The sequence below is a fragment of the Malaclemys terrapin genome, chromosome 7, assembly GCF_027887155.1.
Source record: "Malaclemys terrapin pileata isolate rMalTer1 chromosome 7, rMalTer1.hap1, whole genome shotgun sequence".
Classification (NCBI taxonomy): Eukaryota; Metazoa; Chordata; order Testudines; family Emydidae; genus Malaclemys; species Malaclemys terrapin.
In genome coordinates this window covers 37598798-37616986 of record NC_071511.1, presented here as the reverse complement: position 1 = coordinate 37616986, position 18189 = coordinate 37598798, and the positions used below count along the sequence as shown (strand labels likewise).

General features: G+C 44.9%; 1 long non-coding RNA gene across 1 annotated transcript in view; it reads left to right on the top strand.

Moving 5' to 3' along the window:
• The window catches only part of LOC128840011 (uncharacterized), a 35319-nt gene extending 17356 nt beyond the window's left edge, over nucleotides 1-17963 (top strand). The window contains exon 3 of the long non-coding RNA XR_008445589.1: nucleotides 17616-17963. This is a non-coding gene — a long non-coding RNA (uncharacterized LOC128840011). The remainder of the gene's footprint in view (nucleotides 1-17615) is intronic.
• Nucleotides 17964-18189: the final 226 nt, after the last annotated feature.

The window sequence follows — 18189 nt, the reverse complement described above, 5'->3', positions numbered from 1 at the left end:
AAACTGAGACGTGGCAACTCTATGACAGAGAAAGATGATATTGGTGCTTTAAAGGATTTTATGGCCGTGAGTCTGGAAAAACCATCTCTGATGCATTGGCTAGGCTACCTGAATAACGTGGCTGCCCCAAAAGCGCAATAAAAACATTAAGCATTCCTTTTTTGCTTTTTATTTGTTTACCCTTTTCTCTGCTCCGCACCCTTCCCACTTAGTTTCTATGGAAGCAATGATAGTGTTGGTTTAGGGTGGAGCTTAATGATGCATGCCTTCAAGAGAAGAAGGGGCTTTTTTTATACAAAGATTGGAAAATTACACCATGGCTTCTAAACAGTAGTACAGAGTTTGTAACCACGCTGAGTAGTATAATAATGAAAACCATCACAGCCATAGCCTGATGGCTTTCATTATATTTACACTGCTCAGGCTGGTCATGAGCACCATCAGTTATAAACTGCAAAAGCTGGCTCCTGGAGCAGAATATTTGGACAGAAATATGCACTACTTTAGAGAAAGTAGTGTTGGATGTTTATAATCGTCCATTTGAAAACAGGCCCATTAACTTTAATACCATTTTTTCTCCCTTCAGTTTCTTGTCCCCTTCCCTCGCCATGTAAAGCTGGTAATGGGATGGCTATGTTGGTGGTAACTTTTCTACTCTCTCTCTCGGATCTTTCTCCTCACTTTGTGGTCTCCCTCACATCCATCAACCCCTCCCTAGGCCAAAAAGACTGGTATGCTGCTCTCTAGCTCAAGGATGCACATTTTCACACTCATCCACCTAGCGTACAGGTGCTTCTTGAGGTTTGTGTTGAACAAACACTACCTATACTGGATTCTGCCTTTGGATTCTGTATAGCACACCTTGTATTTATCAACTGCCTTGCAGTGATGGAGGCCTACCTCAGGAAGATGGGCATCCAGCTGTTCCTATACTCTGGTCAGGGGCTGCTCAGGTGCGGGCCAGCATCATGTCCATCTGGCAGCTGTTCGTACATTTGGGTCTACTGGTGAATGAGAAGAAATCCACATTAACACTTATGAAGTTGGCTATACAGGAGGGAGATAGAGGAGCCAATTGTTTAGTCTGAGTGCGTGTGCACTCCCTCCCCCCTGAAACTTAAAACCTGCTGCGACTTGCAGGTCCTATGTCATCTTGCCTTTATGAAGTTGAGACATAAAAGCTGCTCTCAGTGATATAGCTAATACAGACTTCTGCTGTCAGCTGTCTATGCTGCAGTTTTCAGCTGTGCAAAGGAAAATATATGGAAGTTAACCTACTGTGTAAGCCACACTATGTGGATTCTGAAAGCTTGGACTGCATTCCAAACTAGATGCATGGAGGTTTTAGCTGCTCAGCTCCTATTAAAGCTGACTGGAGTTTCATGATCAAAAACCTGTTCATCAAGTCTGTATACTGCCTAACTCATGCACTCATTACATTGTCAATTTAAGTCACTGTCTGAACACTTTGTACCAATAGTAGGTGCAAGTAACACCTACGGTTATTTTCATTGTAAGATAAGAAACAAAATTTTTGGTTTGCTGGGTTTTGGATAGCACTTAGCTTTCCTCCTCTCTAAGGGTACATCTACACTACGGGGGGGAGTAGATTTAAGATACGCAAATTCAGCTACGTGAATAGCGTAGCTGAATTCAACGTATCGCAGCCGACTTACCCCGCTGTGAGGATGGCGGCAAAATCGACTTCTGCGGCTTTCTGTCGATGGCGCTTACTCCCACCTCCGCTGGTGGAGTAAGAGCGCCGATTCGGGGATCGATTGTCGCGTCCCAAATCGATCCCCGAGAGGTCGATTTCTACCCGCCGATTCAGGCGGGTAGTGTAGACCTAGCCTCAGTAAAACTGACCATACAGAGAGAGCTGTTTCAAGGAAAAGTGACTTCTGAATAACATTTCTAGAATCATTGCCCTGTAGGCTTGAGTATTTCAGCATTTTTTACTACAGCTATCAATGAATTTTATTCATCCTTCAGTTTTGAGTCGTACCCTAGCATATCTTTGTGTGAAGGTAAGACAAGTCAGATACCTTCACCCTCCACACTCCATTAGGCAGTAACATTGTGCCTCTTTCCAAAAAGGGCAGGTGAAATGTCCTCTTGTGGAATTGCACATTTGCATGGTTAAAATCTTGTACTAGAAAACTTGTTTGTTTTTGACCAACATATTTGTACTTGTAAAGTATACCTAGACTCTCACAGTTCAGTGAACTGAAGATTAAAGGAAAATTTATTTTTGAATAAACCATTAACCAAGAACTATAAAAGAAGGTGCTATTACTGATTATTTGGGGCTAAGTTAGCCCCAAATAAATAAGATTTGTTTTTCTCTTTATAGTTAACTTTTGCTATAATAAGATCTTGTGAAGTCAGAATTTAGTCAGGAAACAGATGCTCTTGGGCAAAGAGGAAATGCCATTCTGTTCTAGAATAATGAATGCCATAGATGGATGCTGTTCCAACAGTATCTTTGCAGGTAACTCTTTCCCACCCTACCTCTAAGCTTACTTAAGAAACAATCTTAAGTATAAGATATGTTTTGTACTGCTACTCTGAAATCAAAGATCTCCGGAAGGCAAGAGCTGCATGTGTAATATACCTTAACTGTTAAGTTTATGTGCAGCTGTAGCTCCTTTATCTCCTTATTGGATAGATCAGTGACCTTGTCTTTTGTTCATATGGAGCCCCTTCTTGAGATATGAATAATCACCACCTTCTTTCCTTCATCGGTACCTTACATTAAATACAATTAAAGAACTTTGCTGTGAGCTTTTTTTGAAAATCAAATTATATATGACCCTGTATTGCCAATTTTTTTTTCCTAAAAAGGATCACAATCTAAAATATTGGTCAAAACAAATTACAGAAGCTTTTAAGCAGATGCCATTTCCTACTTGAGCGGTATCTGTACTTCAGTGGTGGATTCTATTTATCTTGGACTTCCATCACAGGGGGGCTGAAATGCCTTGCTAACGTTTGTAGAACACAGAGATCCTTGAAGACAGATGCTGTAGAAGTGTGAAGTATTAGGTTATGTCTACACTAGCACTTCTGTCGGTATAACTTGTTTCACACCCCTGAACGACATAAGGTACACTGACAGAAGCGCCGGTGTGGACACTATGTCGGTGGGAGACTGTCTTGCTGACATGGCTACCACCACTTTTTGGGGTTGGTTTAATTATGTCGACAGGAGAGCTCTCTCCTGTTGGCATGGAGCAGCTACATGGGAGATCTTACATTGGTGCAGTGGCATCAGTACAGCTGTGCCACTGTAAGCTTTCTAGTGTAGACATGGCCTTATTGCTGTTGAGCTGAGTCTTATACTGTATATACACAGGATTTTTTCAAATGTTTTGAAAGACTTAAGTTTGAACCATTAGATAAATCTCTTCAATTCCAAAACCAAGACTTGTAAATGTTTTTTTTAATTGTTTAGGTAATGGAATAAGCTAGTAATCATGTAACCTACCACTTCAAAGGTAGAGGCTTGCCTCATCACTGCTTTGCACCTTGGGTAGTCACTTAATTACTCCTGTGCAAAGGAGGTGTAGAATGCTAACTTTCTGATTGTGTAATATTTTACACCCACTTCACAGGCGTAAGTGACTGAACCAGGCAGGTCCAATGGACTGATCACATGAGTACGACTGAACATTTTGACAATCAGAACAGGGATTGAGTGAAAGAGAAGACATACGCTGAGATTATCAAAACAGACTAGGAGATTTATTTTAGACACACTTTCCATTTAAATTTAGTGAGAGAGGCATCTAAATCCCCTACACAGCTTTGAGACTCTCAGCCAGGTTTGTTATGTATGGAATTTGTTTTGAGTACAATAAATATCTTTTTATGGACTAAAGTATTACTCTACAAGGCCAATCCTATAAACCCTTTTCATTCATTTAAAAAGTATTCTCAAAGTACTTTTGATTCGTTTTAAACTCACTGTTACAAGTAACAGCTAAAGACCCCTATTTTCCCCTCGTTTGTTTACCTTGAAGATTTGTCATCCATTTTATTGTTATTCCCCTTATAGCTTCTCTTGATATATGTGTGGGTCTTGCACACAGCAGCAAATGGACAGAAAAACATTTTAACATTATTGTAAGTACCTGCAAAAACTGCTAGACTGAAGGGCAGGTTTAGTACCTAAAAGTACTTTTAACTCACTTCTTAATTTGACTAGATTTTGAGTTTGTCCCTTTTAACAATATACTGTATTAAGTTCACTCACTTTCACAACTGCTAGTATAGTCATTTCCGTTAGTGGAGTAAGAGAAAACATGTGGGCTTCTAAACCACGATGAAAGTATGTGGATGTCACAATAACGGTGGCCATGAACATTTAGGTCAAGGATGTACTAGCCTTTAACTTACATAATTAGTGTTTAAAAACCACGCTGCACAATCAGAGGAAGATAAATGCCATTTGAAACCAAACTTCTGTTGTAAATGTGAAATAATCACAAAGGACTAGTCTAAGTAACAGTGCCTTTTATCCCAATCTGAGAACCTAATTCCTTGATAATTCCTGCCCATCTCCTCACCTTAGAGTTTAATTTTGCAAAGCGCTCTAAGTGGTGACTCCTTCAGTCTACCTGAAAACTGAAGTGGATGAAGAATGTGGCAGCATGCTTAACGAGTGGATTCTCACCTAGGAGAATGTTACTAGTGCTCCATGATCTGTTTTGGCTGCTTACTGGTTTGGGAAGAATGACATAAGCAGGCCCCTTTATGAACCATTGCAACAAACCATAAATTCCACAGCAACATTTATTCTATTGCCATGAAATATTCTCTATTCCCATTCCTCTTCTCCACTACAAACCCACACAGCTATCACTCATAGTTGAAAATAATGTAATTAATGTAAGAATAATTGGTTACTTTCAGTGGTCAGTTTGAAGGAGGGATTTCTTGTCGTGCTCGCCAAGTAGCCTGGCTCCTATTCCCTGGTGCCCAGCTCCCAGGATGTTGTCCAGGCAGCCCAGTCCCATGCCTCCTTCCTCAGGGCGGAGGGAGCTTTGTAGTCAGCTTCGGCAGCTCATTTCCCTTGGCCTCTTCTGCTGCACTATTCATCCAGCAGTTGAGCTGGCCAGCCTACATTCCTGACTCCATTGGCTCCAACAGGAGCAGAAGGATTTGGTCACAAGCTGGGCTCTAACTGTGGGTCCTTGACCAGCTGTAACACTGTAAGGAGCATGCTCTGTACTCAGTTAATGCACCAGTGGGAAGAGCTGGAGAGCAAGAAGCCACTGCAGGTAAGTCATAGCAGGGAGACCAAGGAAAGTGGGGTGTGTACCTAACTGCAGCAAAATGGCAAACTTTCTGGAAAAGATGCTGATTTGAAAAAAGACTCTTGGGAAAAGGCCAGATTCCATTACCACTGCTCAGCAGAGTCCATGAAGGGGGAGTTCACCCCTCTGAGCTATAGTTTCATGCTCTCTGCAGAGTCTGCATCTTCATACTCTCGTCATATCTTCAAGGTTATCTCTACAACCAGAGTGGCTAGAAACATGCTTTAAAATGAAAGCTGAGATTCTGGAGCATAGTCTGTGGCAATGGGTAAATTCCATCATCCATGCAGTCTAGAAGGTCCTAAATGGTTTAGGGCCTGCCAGCCTGAGGCTGCCTTCCCTCGTGTATTATCACCACAGCTGCAGTCAGCAAAGATGTTGCAGAGCCCTCCATGTAGCAGAGGAATTCTACCAGAAACCCCTCCAGGAAGGGATCCCCTGTATTAGAACATATGCATAGCTCAGAATGGTTGACTTTCAGGGCACCATACTAGCTTTGTTTACCCCAAGCTTGTGAAGAAAGAAAGGCATGATGTCTCCATGTGCGGTAGTGTTTGGGTTTCCATTGCCAGTTGGTCTGTTATGGGTTTGCGAGGGATGGCGTCACCCTTTTTTTGTAAAAAGAAGAACAGGAGTACTTGTGGCACCTTAGAGACTAACAAATTTATTAGAGCATAAGCTTTCGTGGACTACAGCCCACTTCTGCGGATACAGACTAACACGGCTGCTACTCTGAAATCTTTTTTTTGTGATTTTATTTTTAATTATATAAAAGCACCACCAGCTTGATCATTCCCCTTTGGGAGAATTTCCACCTGCTTTGAGGATCAGTTGGGTGGGAAGCTTTGTAGACACAAGTGTTTCTGTTCATCTACTGTGGCAAAGTACCTTCTTCTCCTCAGCAGGCTCAATCCTTTTTAGCCTTGGAGACACAGGCTTGGGCAAGGCAAATCCTTATAGGTAGCACAGGGTCCAGCTATTCCTTTCCTCAGTCAGTCCCTTGTGCTTGTTTTCCTTCCCTTCTGGGGAGGGAATACAGCCTTCCTTCCTGGAAGGGTTCGGTGTCTTGCTGCACCTAGTCTACTGGCAGCTTCCCTGCTTCTCTTACACCCCCTCCTTCCACGCAGGGGAGGCTTTACAATGGTCTTAAGCAGTTGGAGCCAGCTGAACCTAATTAGTTCCCTGGTAACCCCTTTTCCAGCTGAACCTTATTTCCCCGTAGTTATCTCTCCTCAGTGGATAGGGAGAGGCCTTTTAACACCCTGGGACTAATTACCCCCCCCCCCCCCTTTGTAGCTGTTTGTCCTGGGTTTACCACACCACATATTCTGATCATTAGCTGAGGAAAACCACACTGTAATGAAGAGAAGCTATTCACTTCAACTGTATCTTTCCATCCAAGATCATTATGAAGAATAAGTGGCTAACAAAATGGCAACTTTAAAATAAAAAACATATCAGTTAGGAAACTATCTTTTCAACAGTAACAGAATTCAGTGTGTGGGATGCTTCAATACATGAGAAACTGGAGATCTGAGGCCTGGAATACACTTAACACTTAGGCTATGTCTACACTACATACCTTTTAGCGACACAGCTTTGCTGCTACAGCAATATCGTTAAAAGGCGTGCAGTGTAGCCACTGTTTGTTGACAGGAGAGAGCTCTCCTGCCGACAAAAAACTACCACTTCCAATGAGTGGCGGTAGCTTTGTCGGCAGGAGTGCTCTCCTGCCGACCAAGCGCTGTTCACACCGGTGCGTTTCCTTGACAAAACTTTTGTCTTTTGTGGGTTTTTTAACATCTCTGAACAACAACAGTTTTGTTGTTCAGTTGCCAGTGTAGATATACGATTGACATATCTGCAGTGCTCAGGGATGTGAAAAATCCCACTGAGCACCATAGCTATGCCAACCTTGCCCCCGGCGTAAATGCAGGTAGGTCTGTAGAAGAATTAGGGCATAGCCACACTTGCAGATGTAGAGCGCTGTGAGTTAAACCAGTCCTCGGAGACCGCAGCAGGGAAAGTGCTGCAGTGTGTTCACACTGGCAGCTACAAGCGCACTGGCGTAGCCACATTTGCGGCACTTGCAGCAGCATTGGGAGCGGTGCATTATGGGCAGCTATCCCACAGAGCATCTCTTACCATTCTGGTGCTGTGGCTTGTGGGAAGGGGGTGGGGAGGTCCGGGGCATTCTGGGTCCTGTCCCATTGCCCCATGAAGCATGGCTTCGCATCCCAGCAATCCCAGTGCTTCTGTCCGCATTTGGCGCCATCTTTCAACGTTTTTTGTACCGTGCGCTCTGTCTTCCCTTTCAGTCTGCGGGAATGGATCCCAAACTTGTGAGGAATATGTTGGTGGCTCTTGCCAGCATGTCACGAATTGCAGTTGAGTTACTCCTTAAGCTACAAAGTGACAGTGAGGAGTCCGACGATGATGTCGACTCACATAACGCAGAAGACACGAGATTGCTTGTGGCATTCCGGGACATGCTCACCACAGTGGAATGCCGCTTTTGGGCTCGGGAAACAAACACTAAGTGGTGGGATCACATTATCATGCAAGTCTGAAATGACAAGCAGTGGCTGCAGAACTTTCGGATGAGGAAAGCCACTTTCATGGGACTGTGTGCTGAGCTCACCCCCACCCTGCAGCACAAGGACATGAGATTGAGAGCTGCCCTGCTGGTGGAGAAGTGGGTGGCTATTGCAATCTGGAAGCTGGCAACTCCAGACAGCTGCCGATCAGTCGCTAACCAGTTTGGAATGGGAAAGTCGATACTTGGAATCGTAAAAAGAACAGGAGTACTTGTGGCACCTTAGAGACTAACAAATTTATTAGAGCATAAACTTTCGTGGACTACAGCCCACTTCTTCAGATGCATACCTAGAAGTGGGCTGTAGCCCACGAAAGCTTATGTTCTAATAAATTTGTTAGTCTCTAAGGTGCCACAAGTACTCCTGTTCTTTTTGCAGATACAGACTAACACGGCTGCTACTCTGAAACTTGGAATCGCGTTGATGCAAGTTTGTAGGGCCATTAATCACATCCTGCTCAGAAGAACCGTGACTCTGGGTAACGTGCGTGACATTGTGGCTGGCTTTGCACAAATGGATTTCCCTAACTGCGTAGGGGCGATAGATGGGATGCATATTCCAATTCTGGCACCAGCCCACCTAGCCTCTGAATACATAAATCGGAAGGGGTATTTCTCTATGGTTCTCCACATACTTGTGGATCACCGTGGGTGTTTCATGGACATTAACACAGGCTGGTCCGGAAAGGTGCCTGACGCATGTATCTTTCAGAACATAGGCCTGTTCAGGCAGCTGCAAGCTGGGACTTTCTTCCGAGACCAGAAGATCACCGTAGGGCAGAGGTGGGCAAACTTTTTGGCCTGAGGGCCACATTGGGGTTCCGAAACTGTATGGAGGGTCGAGTAGGGAATGCTGTGTCTCCCCAAACAGCCTGGCCCCCTCCCACTTCCCGCCCCCTGACTGCCTCCCCTCAGAATACCCGACCCATCCAACCCCCCTGCTCCTTGTCCCCTGACCCCGACCCCTATCCACACCCCAGCCCCTGAAAGGCCCCCCAGGACTCGCACACCTATACAACTGCCCCTGTTCCCCATCCCCTGACCGCCCCCCCACAAGAACCTTTGCCCCATCCAACCCCCCCTGCTCCCTGTCCCCTGACTGCCCCCCGGACCTCTTGCCCCTTATCCAACCTCCCCTGCTCTCCGCCCCCTTAACATGCTGCTCAGAGCAGCAGGACTGTCAGCCTCACTGCCCAGCCAGAGCCATCCACACTGCCGCGCTGCCCAGCAGGAGCTCGCAGTCCCGCTTCCCAGAGCACTGGCAGCACGGAGAGCTAAGGCTGTGGGGGAGGGGGGACAGCAGGGGAGGGGCCGGGGGCTAGCCTCCCCGGCTGGGAGCTCAAGGACCAGGCAGGATGGTCCTGCGGGCTGGATGTGGCCCGCGGGCTGTAGTTTGCCCACCTGTGCTGTAGGGGAAGTCGAAATGCCCATTGATAACAGGACATATGCAAATCTGTGATTGTCCCATTCCACACCCTGCCCCTTCCTCCTCCCACACAGCACAAATGTGTCATGCCCTTTCTGTTTCCCCAGCAGTTGTATTTCTTTTCAATAAATGAATTTTTGGCTTTGAAAACATTCTTTATTGCATTAAGTAAAAGATACCGTAGCCCAGGAAAGCAACAGGCACTGCAAGCCGCGGAGTCCGGGCGCTCTACGTGCCTTGCTAGTGTGGACGTGTCATGAGTTAGGGCGCGCAGAGCTCATTTAATGCGCTCTAACTTGCAAGTGTAGACAAGGCCTTAGCTACCTAGTTGACCTAGCTACCATTGCTTGGGGAGGTGGAGTTCCTACAGTGATGGTACCCTGTGTCTACACTGTGGGGTGACATCGCCATAGCTATGCTGCTTATAGCACCCATAGTGTGAATATGGCCTAAGGCAAGCTATTGTAATTTTGTCTAGTGGTATGGGCTGAGTTAAACCGCATTAAAACTAAGGGTGTAACCATCACGCTTCATTTGGGATGAATGTAATAGCTGAAACAATAGCAGCTTTCACTCAAACTAAAGGTATATGTGAGTGGAGGTGTTTTGCCTGGCATTATTTGGTGGAGGGGTGTGGGTGTGACAGAGAATGAGGAGAAAGACCCCAGCAAGGAGGCAGCAAGGAAGCACCAGACACAGCATGGTCCCAAGAAAGTGTTGAGAGCGGGCTTTTGGGTTGAGTTCTGGCAAGAATGGGGGCTAGACTGGGGAGCCAAGAAACAGTCTCCTGCTGTTTGATTCCTGCTGTGTTCAGAGAAAGAGGACTTTGTGCATTCTTTGTAAATAGGATTGTATCAGTAATGCCTGGCTCCATTAACAATTTCTTCTCCTAACTCATCAGCTCTCAGGACTCTGACTTTTGGCTCATTGTTTGAGTTGAGAAGGGGTAATGCTACCTCAATACCTCGCATAGAAGGTTTCTGCGTGAAGCTTTTGGACTGTGCGTTCCCCTCCCAGTGTCCTACTCTGCACAATCAGCTGAAACTCCTAGGACATAGCTCAATGGCAGCTTCATCTGAAAGAACAGTGTTCCATGCCTCTCATAGTTCCAAAGCTAATGAAACAATGACAGGTACTTCTAGCAACTTTAAAAAACATAGGTTATATGTTGTGTGTGCCTTGTACTATGGGAAGAGCTAGTAGTGCTCCTGTCACAGGGTGATGGGCCCCTTTAAGAGGGAGAAGGGTCCAGTGCACCTGGACTCATAGACTCATAGACTTTAAGGTCAGAAGGGACCATTATGATCTTCTAGTCTGACCTCCCGCATGATGCAGGCCACAAAAGCTGACCCACCCACTTTCCCTTAACTCAGCTGTTGAAGTCCCCAGATCGTGATTTAAAGACTTCAAGTCGCAGAGAATCCTCCAGCTAGCGACCCCTACCCCATGCTGTGGAGGAAGGCGAAAAACCTACAGGGCAGAGCATGCTCTTTGTGGCATCTGAGACCTACCAAATCTCCTTTTATTGACAGGAGTGTAAATCCCTAGGGATTGCAATATGGCTCTCAAGTCCTTTAAAGTGTGGAGAGATGCATCTGTCAAGTTCACAAGGTTGTGATTGCCAAAGGGGATATCTTCGACAGATGTAGCCAAGATGCTCTTCTCATGATCACTGCAGTGGAGATAGACCATGCTGCAGTATCTGCTGCTTCCAAGGAGGCCTGGAGCGATGTCTTAGTCAGGAGCTGACCTTCTTGTAGAATGGACTTAAACTGGTCCTGATGTTCTTCCAACAGATGCTCAAGAAAATAATTGAATTTATCATCATTTAAATAGTCGTATTTGGCCATGAACGCCTGATGTTTTGCTATCCTGCACTGAAGTGTGACTGAAGCATAGGATTTATGACCAAAACGATTGAGTCTCTTGTGGTTCTTGCTGTATAGGGTGGATTTTGAGTTATATTGTCTGCCTCATTCATTAATGGTCTGCATGGCAATGGAATTCTGAGTTGGGTGAGAAACAGAAACTTCCCTAGCTGGAACATCATACTTTGCAGGTAGGCGGTGTGGTAGCAGAGATTTACCAAACCATCTTAATGGGCTCCACAAGACCTTCATTGACTGTAATGGCAATCTTCATAGACTTCGAAGTGTGTAAAATATCTAGGAGTTTATGGTGGGACTCCTAAACCTCCTCTAAGGGAATCTGCAGCATGTCAGCAATCTACTTCATCAGTTCAAGAAAATGCCAGAACTCATCTGCCATAGAAGATGATGGAGTTATAGAGTTTCATCAGGAGATGAGGAAGAAATATTGGTAAGAGGTACAACCTCCTTACTGGCCCTTGCTTCTTGCTTCTCACAGGTCTGTTACTCTGGGATAGATAGTGGTAAAGGGGGTTGAGGAGAATGGGCTCGTCTCTGATCCCTCTGACGTTGCAAGGACCTCGATGTAAACTGTTGGTGACACAATGCCCACAGACCCCAACAAGGGCACTCCGGGGCCCTGAAGGCATAGGTGGAGGCAGCCACCTATGTTCCTGCCATGTGGGTGTCATTTGAGGTCTGTCCTCATACAATACATCAGTATAGAAGGGAAAGCGATCTGTTTTAGAATAGGATGGTGAACCTATACCGAAATAGGAGTGTGTGATGAGTCCTTTCCCACATACTCTGGGGCGGGGGGAGGGGGAGGCAAGTTGTTTGGCTTGAAGAATAGATGAGGGGGAGTGTGGTACCCTAGGTGATAAAGGAGTCAGTGACCAAGAGAGACTTGATACTGACAAACCACAAGCACTTGTTAACATGGCTCAGAAGACATGATTAGACCCTTGGGTACCTAAATTCTAATATAAAGTTCTGTGTGGTGGGTTGCTGGGTTTTTTGAGGAGGGGGTTAGAAAAAACAAGGGTAACAATTGTTCCAACAACTATAACACTAAGGTAAGTAACTATAAGAGATCTGAGAAAAAGCTAAATATTAGAGAACAAGCCCATAGCAGACTCTGTCCTGGGCCAAAGGTGGATGAGAAGGGACAGAGTGGTTTGCCTGTGCAGACCCATATAGTCTCAGCACAGTGCCCACAAAGGTGTGGGATATATGAGCAGGCCATACAGGTACTGGTACCAAAATTCTCTGAACAAAGGCACAGGCACACCTGAAGTTGAGCATCCACAGGGACACTATTTGAAAAAGAACCTTATATTCAGGTTTCTATTATTAGTCCTCTTCTATACTAGGTACTTTCAATCTAGGAAAAGCATTTTAAACAACTTTAAAATGTTTGTGATTTCTCCTCCAACCTTACAGGTGCAGAAATAAAACTGACACTATTGAAAATATTATAACCCTCTTTTGAGAGAGTTACTTTTGAATCTGAAGAAATAAGGAACAAATAAAACATCAATCTTTCTATTTCATTTCAAAACAATTAGAGGCTCATCATCTACCAAATATATTTCACCATCTGTTTGTACGGGATAGATGCTCCCAAAGGTGAAATGAAAAGAAAGTACACCTCTACCTCAATATAACGCTGTAATTAGCTGCTGCCCAATAGGACTTAAGGGAAGACAGCTATGCCTGATCAAGGGGGAGACAGCTGCAGGTTGTTGGGCAGATGTCTGCAAATACTGTAAGCAATGAGCAGGCTCCTGCAGTGTCTCGAGTCAGCAGGGAGAAAGCTCTGCTCTCTAGTTAAGAGATGCTGGGAGAGGAGGAAGCTGGACCTCCAGGGAGGAGTGGCTGGGCCCAGCTTGGGACTGGGGTGAAGACTTTGTAAGTTTGTTTTCTTTTGAAAGACTTTGCGCAGGATGTAATGAATTGGACACTTAAAACAATCCATATACTCCCATTGAAAAAACAAAGATTAAATGCCCATTGGAATGGAACTACTTTGCTTGGGAAAACAAAAATAATGCTCAAAAGAGGATTGCCAAATGCATCTGCTAGTGACTAGTCTCAGAGTATGAAATAATGGGCAACTTCAAATGTATTTTCTAAGTTTAGCTGATACTTTAATTTGCAGAATGGCTTTTTTTTTTACCAACTTCTTCCAACTGATATTGAACAGACCTGGGTGGGAACTGGATTTTCTGTTTTAAGGAAAATTCTGTGGGTTGTTTTGTTGTTGTTGTTTGTTTGTTTGTTTTTTGACAATTTTTTCCATTGTAAAACAAAAAAGGCAAAATTTTCTGCAAGTGAAATTTTGGAAAAAAATGGTTTTGGATTAATTTTCATAAAATCAAAACATTTGTTATTATTTTGATGTTTTAACTTATATATATGTGTGTGTGTGTGTGTGTTTTATGTTTTATGTTTTAAGTTAAAACATCATATATATATATATATATATATATGAATGAGTTGGTTGAAAATTTAAAAAAAACTCTCAACTTCCCATTCCAAAATTGTCAAAATGGGACACTTCACCATTACTAAAATGCCTTTTTTTCAAAACAAAATGTAATAGAAATCAACATTTTAAAGCATTTTGACTTCAACAAAAAAATTTAAATAAAAAAATTCCAACCAAGCTCTAATATTCAATGAGTTCAGTGCCTCCATGGAAGCTTCTGGGGCAGACCTAGAAAAACAAGCAACTGCCTCCTAAGAATGGTAAGATCAGCTTGTTTTAAGAGATGTCACCAGGAGTTGTATTGAAGGAGGGCAGGTGTTAGATCACAGCAGTGAGACTGGGACAGGGTCCAGAGGGCCTCCATGACTGCAAGATTTTACTCCGGTGTACGAGATGGAGATATCAAGAACCCAGCTGAGCACTCAGACGGGAGCCTTTATAAAGGAGTCACCTTGAGAAGACTCTTGTTAGAGCTCTGGGCTATTGCTAGAGAGCTGAATTTTAACCAGGAGCGCCGCCAGCTTTTCTGCCGCCCTAGGCGGCGGGAGGTCCTGCCCCAAAATGCCACCCCCCGCAGAGGCGGTGGAAGGTCCTGCAGCCGAAATACCGCCGCGGTCGCCACCCCCAAAACTGTAGCGCCCTAGGCAACCACCTAGGTCACCTAATGGATTGCACCGGCCCTGGTTTTAGCGCAAGCTGGGTTTTGGGTTTTTTCTCCCCCGGTTGGCTTCTTCTCAAGTAGAAACTTTGGTGGTGCCAAGGGGCCCCAATCAGGGATTGGGTTCCCATCATGTGTGAGGCACTGTACACACACCACAAGACTGTCCCTGTCCCAAAGGGTTTACAGATCTTTTATTATAAACCTGTGTGCATTAAGAATAAAGAGGTGCAGAAACACTCCTTGATCACTGATGATTGGTTTTCTTTGACGGGGGGGAGGGGTTGTTCTTTTTTTGAGTTGCTGACCAGATTTACCACCTTACAATTTATGAACTTCTGTAATTTACATTTCAAAATACAGTGGATCGTGCAAACAAAAGCACTTCCTTTATAAAGTTATCAGGAATAAATTCTGTGCATTAGGTGATGACAAACTGCCTGACCTCTCTTCAGATGAATCACCAGGAGGGGTAAGCTTCAAGAATTCAGAGTTAAGGATCAGATTAACAAACTTTTGGATGCTTATTTGAAGTTTCTTTGAACTAACACTAGCAAATGCAGAAATAAACTTGTCTCACAGGAACATGCTTTCATGAGATTTTGTTTTGTTTTAATGCTAATAGTATGTACAACACTGTAAAGACATTGTTCTTTACAAATAGTACATTCCCTACCCTAGAGCGCTTACAATCAGATTTCCAACACTACTGCTTCCAGTCTCAGATAGAACAGCCCTTGTGGTTTGGTTCATCTGGTCCTGGCTAGTAATGAGAATTAAGAACACATCTCTGAAAATTTCAATTTCTGTTTGGGTAGCTTGTTTCTGGAAATGAGTGATGAAGTTCATACAGGATATGCATGGGAGGGTATTATTTTATGCAATTCACTTAAATGACTTGTTCAAGTACGAGATCTGTTAAGTCAGAATGTTCTGTCCAATTAAAACACTTAACAGAACTAGTTCTCGTACAGGTAACTTTCAAAATCATTTCAGTACTTGAAGCTTATTCCCTTATCAGGATATTAGTAGTGATGGGTGAACGGACTAGCATAAAACCAAACCCTTCCATGCCCGCCCTACCTGAACATTCCGAGGTGGCTTTTTGTGGGTCAGGCATTGGAATGAGCCTCACAAGATCTGGGTCAAATTCCCTTATAGCAACTATGAGACATAGCTTCCCTGTGTTAGCAGAACAGCCTAGAGAAATGTGTAAGCAGGGCAAGGCTAGGATTAAGCTTGAGACCTTCCCAGCAAGCATGCCACGTGTACATGTGTGTGCCAGCACATTCACACATTTGCCCTTTTTATGAATTTAATGCAACTTCCTCAAGGAGCCAATTGTGAAGGGTGGAACTCCTTTCCAGTGGTTCCTTATTTAGGAGCCCCAGTCTGGCAGGGATCCTTCACCTTTGGTAATGTGACCCTTAATCCTGAGCGAGGCAAAGTGCATGGAGGTAATATCTTAATCTTATAACTCCTGCAAGAGCAGCAGTCTGTTTCTGATTCAAGTCTAAAGGTAGGAACAGATTCTCCATACTAGGCAAGCTAAGCTGTAACACTCTCATATTATGGCATTGATTGACAACTGCAACTTCTGCGGGAAGTTAGAGGATGAAAACTTGGGACAAGAATCTTAAGCACTGTGGAGAATCCTGAAGCAGTGCTGACACTATGCAAAGCTTTTTCCAGCCACTCCTGCCTGATCACATGGACACACATACAGGTGCTCCACATACTACAGTGAGCAATGCAGTACAAGAACCTATATAGAAGAGAATAGATACAGCAAAGATCTTGTTAATGAGGAACACAACATCACTGTATACAAAGATACAGAATAGTCAGAAGTAAGGGACTTCTGTTTGGTTTCTGGGGTTTGGAAACTGGCTGTTCCCCACTTTTGGCCATTTAAAGGGCCGCTGGTGCTGTCTGTATGGGAAGCTGGACCTGGTCGATGACAACATCCCCACGGTTATATCCGTGTGCTGTACCCTCCATAACATTTGTGAAGGGAAGGGTGAAAGATTCACTCAGGCATGGATCTCGTAGGTTCAACACCTGTAGGCTGAATTTGAACAGCAAGAGAGCACAGCTATTAGAGGGGCCCAGCACGAGGCTGCAAGGGTTAGCGATGCCTTGAAGGAGCAATTTGAGCCTGAAAGCCACCAGTAATGTTTGGTGCCCTGCACGGGAGTGAAGTGCAGTGGTTCCAATGTTAGTAGGAATCTGTGTTTGCTACATATGATACACTGACTTGCAGTGCCTGTTGCTTTCCTGGGCTAAGATATCTTTTACTTAACGCAATAATAAAGAATGTTTTCAAAACCAAAAAATTCATTTATTGAAAAGAAACACAACTACTTGGGAAACAGAAAGGGCAAGGGGGTAGGGTGGGGAACGGGACAATCACAGATTTACGTATGTCCTGTTATCATACTCAGCCTTCAAGTCTGGAGTGCTGTGAAACGAGTGCTGCACTTCCGGCTGGCTAAAATGCATAGTGATGGGGGTTGAGTGCAATCAGTAAGGGTCGTAGTTTTCAGGGCTGGTGGTGAAGCTACAGGTGTTGGAGGCAGCTGGTGGCGGTAAGAACATGGATGTTGGGGAAAGTGGGTTGGCGGTGACATGGTGGCACAAAGGAAAGAGTTTTGGGACAACGGCTGAGGGCGCGGAAGTGCTCTGCCTGCATTGCTACGAGCGCCTGTATCGAGTCCGCATGGTGCTCTATGATGCTTATCAACCAATCCGTGCTTTGCTCCCGGAGCGCTGTGATTTTGTCCCGGTGCACCTCATTCTGCTGGCGGATCCTCCTTTCACTCTCCCGCCACACCTGTGCTTTTAGATTTTCATTAAGGAACTGCTGCATTACTTCATGCAGCAGGTCCTTTTTGCTTCTACATGGCCGCTTCCTGATTCTTTGGAGTCTTTCGGCTGTTGATAACAAGGACGGCTGGGATCTCAAGGTTGCATCTGTAAAGCCAAAATGCAACACTTAACAGAGGCAGCATTGTTCACCCAGACAGAGCAATGATTTGGCTGTACTTAAAGACAAGCACAGTCTACACAATTGCAGAAATTGCTGGTCCCAAACTGAGTGCACATAATCCACAGGAGTTCCAACATGGTGAGTAAGCACAGGGGCAAGGGGGACTGATTGTTTCACAGCCGTACTGTCCTCTGCGGTTCTGTGCCTTGGGGAGAGCCAGCAGCTGCAGGGGGCCCCTGTACTGAACACTGTCCCCACATTTTCTACAGGATGAGTTCAGCCTGGAAGATATCCTGCTGCTGAGGGTGACCTGGGAAGCAAAGGAGGGTCTTCTACAACAATGTGGCTTCCGCCCTGACCCATATGCAGCTTGCCTGTGTGCAGCATTGGTCCCTTCGCCCGTCATGGCACAGTGGTGCGGACATGTTAGCCTTACTGGGACAAGGAGCACAGTAGCTTTGCCAAGGAACCTGCGCAAGCGGATTGCCCAGCTTCTGCATGAGACCTTTGAAGAGATTACTGAGGCCGATTACCGCGAGGTGAGAGAGAACATCAACGCCTTATTCCACATCTAGGCATGCATGCAGCCCTAACCCTCCTTGCCCCAAGAGCCGGCACTGAATAACTTCCTTCCCAAAATAAAAGCCGCTTACCAGGCACCTCCTCTGCTGTTTGTTTTTCCCCAAGCACTGTCCGCTGTGACTGTCTACCTTCCTCCTGACTTGAAAACAGCTCCTGGCTGCATCCATCTAGGGATGCCGGGCTGTCTCCCACCTCCTCAGCACCCTTGCTCCCGCTTTCCTCCTCCTCCTCCTGCCTTGTTGAACTGGGCTCTGAAATGTC